Genomic DNA, 8044 nt, shown 5'->3' with positions numbered 1-8044 from the left:
TTCTTCTAAAAAAGTTCAGCATTATTGAGGTACAATGGACAAATAAAATTGTAAAATATTTAAAGTGTATGTTGTGGTGGTTTGATATACACATACATTGTGAAAGAACTCCCTTCATCTAGTTAATTAACATATCCATCACTTCACATATTTCTATATATGTATACACACACACACATACATATATATATATGGTGAGGACATTTAAGTTCTACTCTCTTTGACAATTTCAATTATACAACACAGTTGTCAACTATATTCACCATGTTTTACGTTAGCTCCTCAGACCTTATCGTCAAAAAGACACGAGATAAGTGTCGGCAAGGATGTGGAGAAAAGGGAACTCTTTTTTGGTGGGAATGTAAATTGGTGCAGCCACTGCGGAAGACAATATGGAGGTTCCTCAAAAAATTAGAAATATGGGAATTCCCTGGCGGTCTAGTGGTTAGGACTTGGTGCTATCACTGCCGTGGGCCCAGGTTCGATCCCTGGTCAGGGAACTAAGATCCTGTAAGCCACGTACAGCCAAAAAAAAAAAAAAAAAAAATTAGAAATAGAACTACCATAAAATCCAGCACTCCCTCTTCTGGGTATATATCCCCCCCCACAAAAAAAATGAAAACAGAATATCAAAGAAATATCTGTACTTCCCCTTTCATTGCACCATTATTCACAATAGGCAAGATATGGAAATAATCTAAGCATCCGTCAATGGCTGAATGGATAAAGAAGATGTGATATATATACACAGTGTAATATTCAGCCATGAGAAAGAAGGAAACCTTCCTGTTTGTGACAACATGGATGGACATTAAGGGCATTATGCTAAGTGAAATGAGCCAGAGAGACAAAGACAAATTGTGCATGGTACCATTTATATATGGAATCTAAAAAGCAAAACAAAACTTAAATTTATAGAAACAGAGAGTAGAAAAATGGTTGTCAGGGACTATAGCATGGGGAAAATGGGAAAGATTAGTAAAAGGGTACCAACTTTCAGCTATAAGGTGGGAGACACTTAAAGTTGCCTTAGAATTTGTGAACAGTCAAAACAGAATTAATAATATTTGCAGTTTTTCTAAGGAAATACGTCCATTGTATTTTCAATCCCTCTTTCATTGGTGGTTAAGCTTATGCTGAGCTATATATATTCCATTCTGTCAATATGAAAATAGAGATTTTTGAGGAAGACAATAAAAATGGAAAGCTGATTTCATTAAAAAAAAAAAAAAACTGAGAGAAGTTTCCCATCTGTATTTTCATTATTAATTTCATGTAAAAGCACCAGGGCTTTTACATGAAAAAAAAAAAGCACTAGGGCTTCCCAGGTGGCGCAGTGGTTGAGAGTCCGCCTGCCGATGCAGGGGACACGGGTTCGTGCCCCGGTCCGGGAAGATCCCACGTGCCGCGGAGCGGCTGGGTCCGTGAACCATGGCCGCTGAGCCTGTGCGTCCGGAGCCTGTGCTCCGCAACGGGAGAGGCCACAGCAGGGAGAGGTCCGCGTACGGCAAAAGAAAAAAAAAAAGCACCACTCTACTTCAAATAATACCTGATGGCTGATCCTTCAGAGAGCATCTCAGGAAAGATTCACTGAATAGACATTCTCTGGCAAAAGTCTGAATAGTTTGAGATCTGTCTTTAAGACCCACCAACGTGAAGCGGTATCACAGGGCTAGGGTGACTAGTTGTCTCAGTTTTCCCAGGACACTTCTGGTTTTAGCATAAGGAGTCCTATGCGCTAGGAAACCCCTCAGTCCTGGACAACCTGGGACAGCTGGTCACTCAGACTGTACTCAGACATGCCAAAATAGACGTGGTATTCTTCACAGAAAGTAATTAAAAGTAACTAAAGATATGTTGGCTATTTGCAGGGGCAGGGTAAGTAGGTTAATTAAAAGGGAAGTTTTTAAGAGAAGAGATTTATAAGAGAGTCTCAAGGATGCATTGTACAACATGGGGAATATAGCCAATATTTTGTAATAACTGTAAATGGAAAGTAACCTTTCAAAACTGTATTAAAATTTTTAAGTTTTTTAAAAAGAGAAGAGATTTACATAAAACTGGCATTCATAGGCCATGAAGACCCCAGTACTGTGGGACAACTTGGGAAGTATAAAGCGTGTGCATACACACACACACACACACACACACACGCACACATGCCCTTACCTCCACCCCATCATATGGACAATTATGCTGCCTGTGACCAAAATCCTGCAGGGCTGCTATTGATGATTGTGTAAATTAGTTGGGAACTTTTTCAACAAGGAAATTTTAGCAAGACTTTTAGCCAAATTTGGGAGTTGGAATTAACCTTCTCACCTCTTTGTGTAGCATACTTGAATAAAACAAAGCTGTCTCACACAACAGTTTTAGCTGGTAATGTTACATGCTCATTGTGTCAAAAGCCATAAAGCCTCTGAACATACATCAGAGTCTGAGTGGTAGGTTTTGCTTCCCTCCAGTCCTGGGTTTTGGGGACCTTTTGGGGGCTACATTCATATATTAGTCTAATGAGTGGCTGTGAAACAGCTGCCTTCCTTGTCCTGCCTTTGGGGGATGATTATGCTCTAAGTTCTATGCCAAGAATGCTCTGGATATCCTGATGGAGAACTTGGCCGAGGCAGCCATTCCCTCTGTCAGCTCACATTAACACAAAACTTCAGATTGAGAGTCTGACCAGCTTATCTGTATGGAAAAGTAGTTGGGAAAAGGTAAAAGTGATTAGTAGAAAATGTCTGCTAAAATGAGATATTTTAAATGTGTCACTGAGCTTAGATAATAACCAGAAGTGGGTTCTTTTCTTTATAGACAAATGAATATGACAGAACAAATATGGTGATGCCAGTATGGTTTTAGGTTTCAGCTTTCAGGGTGAAGCAACATCATCATTCCAAGGGGCAGCTGACCTTGGTTTTCTGTAATCTACACATTTCCCCTTGTTCTTTCTTCTGTCTTCCCTAGGGACATATTGTGGCTTACGTAGTGATGGAATGAACCAGACTGGAGAAGGTTGAAGCTAGGAGTCTAGTGAGACACAAATGAACAAGCAAAGGGTAGGTAGAAGCCCATGAGACCAATATCTGGAGTGGGTGATTCAAAGGACAGGTTGATAGGGACCTGAATTTATAGGTAAGTCCCAAACTAGAAGGTTCAGCTATAAGAAATGTTCAGGAGGTAAGGCAGATAACACATGTGGGTAGGATGTGTAATCTATGAGCTCTCAAGGAAGAGGAAATAGATGAAGGTGTTGGAAGGCAGGTGATTGGCATTGGAATCCAGTCATGAAGAACCCAGAATTCATTGGCAGGAAATCCAGATAAACACAGTCACCAGGCAACCAGGTTGGAATTCTATCTCAAAGTGGCAAGGAAAGAGATCAGTTACTAGAAAACCAGTGTACCTAATTCAGAGAGGGATCAGCTTCCTCCAATGGAACAGCAGAGATTATGTACTCTACTCTCATTTCTATGTTGTATGGCCAAGGAAGAAGGTATTTAAACCAAAATCCTTGACATGAAAAAAAAAAAAAACCCATAAGGGCCTCCTTGTAAAAAAATTCATTAAGAAAACAAATCAATTTATTAGCACTCCTTGTTTAGCTAATTGTATGAATCAAATGTTTAATTGGTACACATTGTAAACTTTCAAAAGAGTTAAGAAATACAGCCCTTTATCCCTGAGTAGCAGCTATTCATTATGAAAATGGCCTCACCTCTAATTGGTTGTCATGCCTTAGCTGCTGAGATGCAGAGCTCTACACCATGCAATTTTGATCTGGGGTCTGTGTAATCAGTCCTCCTGGTTGCCGAAGCAAAATCTCCAGAGATTTATTCCAGCAATCTAAGAAATATGAAAGTCCTATAGCACATAATTGAATTTTTTTTTTTTTTTTTTTTTTTTTTTTTTTGCGGTACGCGGGCCTCTCACTGCTGTGGCCTCTCCCACTGTGGAGCACAGGCTCCGGACGCGCAGGCTCACCGGCCAGGGCTCACGGGCCCAGCCGCTCCGCGGCACGTGGGATCCTCCCGGACCGGGGCACGAACCCGCGTCCCCCACATCGGCAGGCGGACTGTCAACCACTGCGCCACCAGGGAAGCCCCATAATTGAATATTTTATAGAAAGTTCTCTCTGGATTTTTTTCACATGTACTCACTGTCCAACTGAAACTCACTTGCAGGTTATAAATACAAAACTAAGAGTAAAATTCAATAGTGGAATAAAGAAAAAGAAGTTCACTGTAAATCCATAGTTGAGGTGTTGAACATATATGTACCTTATAGAGCAAGGAAATGCACTTTTCACCTTGTACATTGTTTTTAATTATCTACAACAGTTCCCAGCCTTAATTTGGGTCAATAATTTTAAACATTCATATTCTTTAATGGCTAAATAGTTTAGCTCTATGATGTATATATAGTACTACAGAGAAAGAACTGTTAGTTATAATAAATGCTATCACTTTGGGTTTTCACTCTATGCCAGTGGTTCTTGAACTTTGATCTCTGGACCAGAAACATCAGCATCACCCGGGAACTTCTTAGAAAAACAAATCTGGGGTCTAGCCCCAGACCTACAACCAAAAACTCTGGAAGCAGGGCTAAGCAATGTGTTTACCAAGCCCTCCAGGTCCAGGCGATACAACGGATATTTAAGTTTGAGTACCACCACTCTCTACCAGGTGGGTGGCTTCCAAATCCACATCTGTTCCCAAATACCAGATGAGTGGAGACTTAGAGAGACGGCACAACCCCAAAACACATCGAAAACCAAGTGTTTCATCTCCTTGGCATATTGGTTCCTCTTTTCGTATTTTCTATCTTAGCTAATTAGATCTGCCCCGTTACCCAGTTTCCAGATTCCCCAACCTTAGCAGCTGGAGACAACAAACACTTATTCTCCAACACAGTTTCTGAGGGTCACGATTCTGGAAATGGCTTAACTTCGCGGTTCAGGCTCAGGATCTCTCAGAGCTGGTGGTCGAGCTGGGGCCATAGCCATATGAAGGCTCCTTTGGGTTGGAGATATGACTTCCAAGCTCACTCACACAGCTATCGTCAAAAGGTCTCAGTTCCTCAGCATGTGGCTTTATCCATAGGGCTGCTCACTAGAAGTCAGCTGCTTTCTCAGAGCAAATATCTGAGAACGAGCAACCAAGACAGAAGTCACAGTGACTTTGTAACCTAATACTGAAAGTCACACACCATTACTTCTGCCATATTGTATTGGCCAAAGAGACCAACCCTGGTGCAGTCTGATAGGGGACTACACAAACACGGGAATGCCAGGAGGTATGGACCATGGGGAGTCATCTTGAAGACTGGATACCACAACCACAAGAAACACCAGGATATTTTCAACTCTCTTATTCTCACTGCCATATACAACCCATGGCCAAGACTCATCAATTATACGTTCAGTATCTGCCATGCCTGTCTTCTTCTTTAGAGTCCAGTTACCCCTGCCCTAGTTCCCTTTTCTTGCCCTCTTGCCTCAAGTCTGTAGCCTCTAGAAATTCCCTTTCACAGCTGGGTAACATTTCTAAAATATAAGTCACATCAGCTCAAAAACCTTCAAAACCTCTCTGTTGCCTATGGAGTAAAGTATATAATCCTTAACATGGCATTTAAAATCCCCATCCTTTAACTTTAATTCATCTTCCCAAACCCATTTCCCACTCTGACTCTCCATCATCCTGTCCTCCTGCCAAACGATTGCATAGCACCCCTAAGATTCTATTCCTGGAAGAGCTCCTTTGCTGTGATTCTATTCACCTAGAATATACTCCTTCTACTCCAAAACCCAGACCAAATGCTATCTTTCCTGGTACCCTGGTCAGAATGGATTGTGTTCTTCCCATACTATTTCATTATACTTTAAATACAGAATTAGTTGCAATTGTAATTAGTTTTTTAGGAGTCTCTGTCTCACAAATAGATTCTAGTCACACCAGGGTTAGGTGTTTTATTTTAGTTATCTTTGTAATTATCAATAAAATACAATACAATATCAAGGTCTGCGGAATTATAACACAGTTTCAACAGGCCTTTGCATATGGGAAATGATTCACTCTATTCTCAAAAATGCAAAGGGGAGATATTAACTATGACTTTGAAATAATCATGACTATTCCTCTGAAGAGTAATCCTTCCTACAAGCTTCCAACTGGAAAAACTGCCTATCGTAACCAGGCTATATTACCATTTGAAAGACTTTTCCTAAGGACCAATGGAAGAGTCTCCTTCTATGCAACATGGAAACCAGAGTTGTGTGGGGAGACAGGAGCGGTGAGTGGTTCATGAACAGGCTAAATAGGGCGATACGTGCTCCTAAAGGGTTTTTATCAAGGGGAGTACCTGATCACTTTGCATTTGGGGGAATAAACCTGGGAGAATCAATTGCAGACTGCCCAGCTGAACTGGAGGGGTACAGGAGACTAGAGAACTAGTCATGAGGGTGGTACAGGAGTCAAACCAGGGGGCGATGGTGGTAGATTTGTCAATGGTGATAGCAGAAGAGATGGGGGAGAAGAGAGTCACTTAAGAGGTAGAACTTGCCAGACTTGCTGATTGATTAAATGATTGACTGATTGTGAGGAGACAGAGATGAAGGTCTAGAATGACATCCAGATGTGGTTTTGTACCTGTGAATCTGGCCTATGTAGCATCACTCAGTGGGAAAAACACCTCAGAGCATTACCTTTATGCAGCATGGCACTCCCAGCATCATGTTATATATGGAAGACAACTCAGTCTGGAGGAGGCCACAGGAGATATCAGGAAATTACACTGACCTTTTTCACAAATGAATAGGCTAAAAATTAGATTCTTACAGCAACTGACTAAAGGGAACGCTATTAATCTCTCAGGCAAGAGCTCACCATGGTTTTTATGAATTACCATGATTCATCTTTCCAGGGGAAAGATCCGAGTAAGAATCTTTTCTGCCGCTTCTTGGGAGTTCCTGAAGGATCACATAACTGGAGCATTAGTGCATAAAGAATGATTCATAGTAATTGCATCCAGATTTGATTGACATCTACACACAAAGTGTACATTCTTGATATCTTATTATCAAGCCTGTGATGTGGTTTTACTAAACCAACTTGATTTTTCTGGTTTGTATTATGAAAGTCCTTTTCATGTGAGTTTAGGGGTTTAGGGATTGTAGAGATCCAGATTATAGCTACCTACATATGAAACAGAATCTTTCTAACTAAACGTGGTCAACTGACACCAATTATGACAGCCTCACACAGTAACACGCTTTATGTGTCATTAAGGAAATGGACTTCTTATACTACATATTACATTCAACAGCCAGTGGGGAAATAGCCAGTAAAATCTAACATGTTTTGCACAGCTTTTTGAAACATTTGAATTTGAATACCTTTAGATGGAACAAGTATCTTTCAGCCCGCAGTCACAAATATTCCTCATTTTTTCACCCCCTATCTCACTTTTTTCTTTTATATTTCTACCTTGCTTCTGAGTTGGGAATTTTGAAAGAGAACAACTGGGAGGGCTGAAATGGATGTCCTTGAGTGTAGAGGTCACTGAGTCAATTTGAAAGGAGACAGAAACATACGGGACAGCTACACTGCACTTTATGGGGATCGCATTGCCGGGGACTTGCATTACCTGCCTGAAGCTGTGTCCATCCCTTGTCCTTCTGATTCCCTTCACTAGCTCTTAAGATAAAGTCTGAAATCCCTCAGACAGCTTCCAAGGCCCTCTGTAGTCTGGCTCCTGCCCACCCTTCCGACTTCTGTCTTGCCCCTCACTCTCCCTCCAGCTTTCTGATGTCCAGCAGCAGAGCCTCATGGGGCCAGCAGCAGTGAAGGCTGTGGCATCCTACCGGCCCCTCCTCCAGGTCTGAGGCACTCTTCCCCGGCTCCCAGGGTGTGGCTTGCTAATGTCCACCGCTCCGTCTCATGCTGGGAATTGCCCTCTGCAGGCTCGCCTAAGGTCCCACCCTCCACCTTGGGGATGAAGGTCCACAGGGGGTGCAGGGGGTCAATCTGAGGCAGTTCAGAGGGGTCAC

The 8044-nt window shown here is 41.8% G+C and overlaps 1 non-coding gene across 1 annotated transcript; it reads left to right on the top strand.

The window, feature by feature from the left end:
- The first annotated feature begins 427 nt into the window (after positions 1 to 427).
- On the top strand, positions 428 to 500 carry TRNAD-AUC (transfer RNA aspartic acid (anticodon AUC)). The gene has a single exon. It is a non-coding gene; the product is annotated as a tRNA-Asp (tRNA).
- The last annotated feature ends 7544 nt before the right edge of the window (positions 501 to 8044 follow it).

Source organism: Lagenorhynchus albirostris, chromosome 12 (genome assembly GCF_949774975.1).
Source record: "Lagenorhynchus albirostris chromosome 12, mLagAlb1.1, whole genome shotgun sequence".
Classification (NCBI taxonomy): Eukaryota; Metazoa; Chordata; class Mammalia; order Artiodactyla; family Delphinidae; genus Lagenorhynchus; species Lagenorhynchus albirostris.
This window is presented reverse-complemented; position numbering and strand designations above follow the sequence as displayed.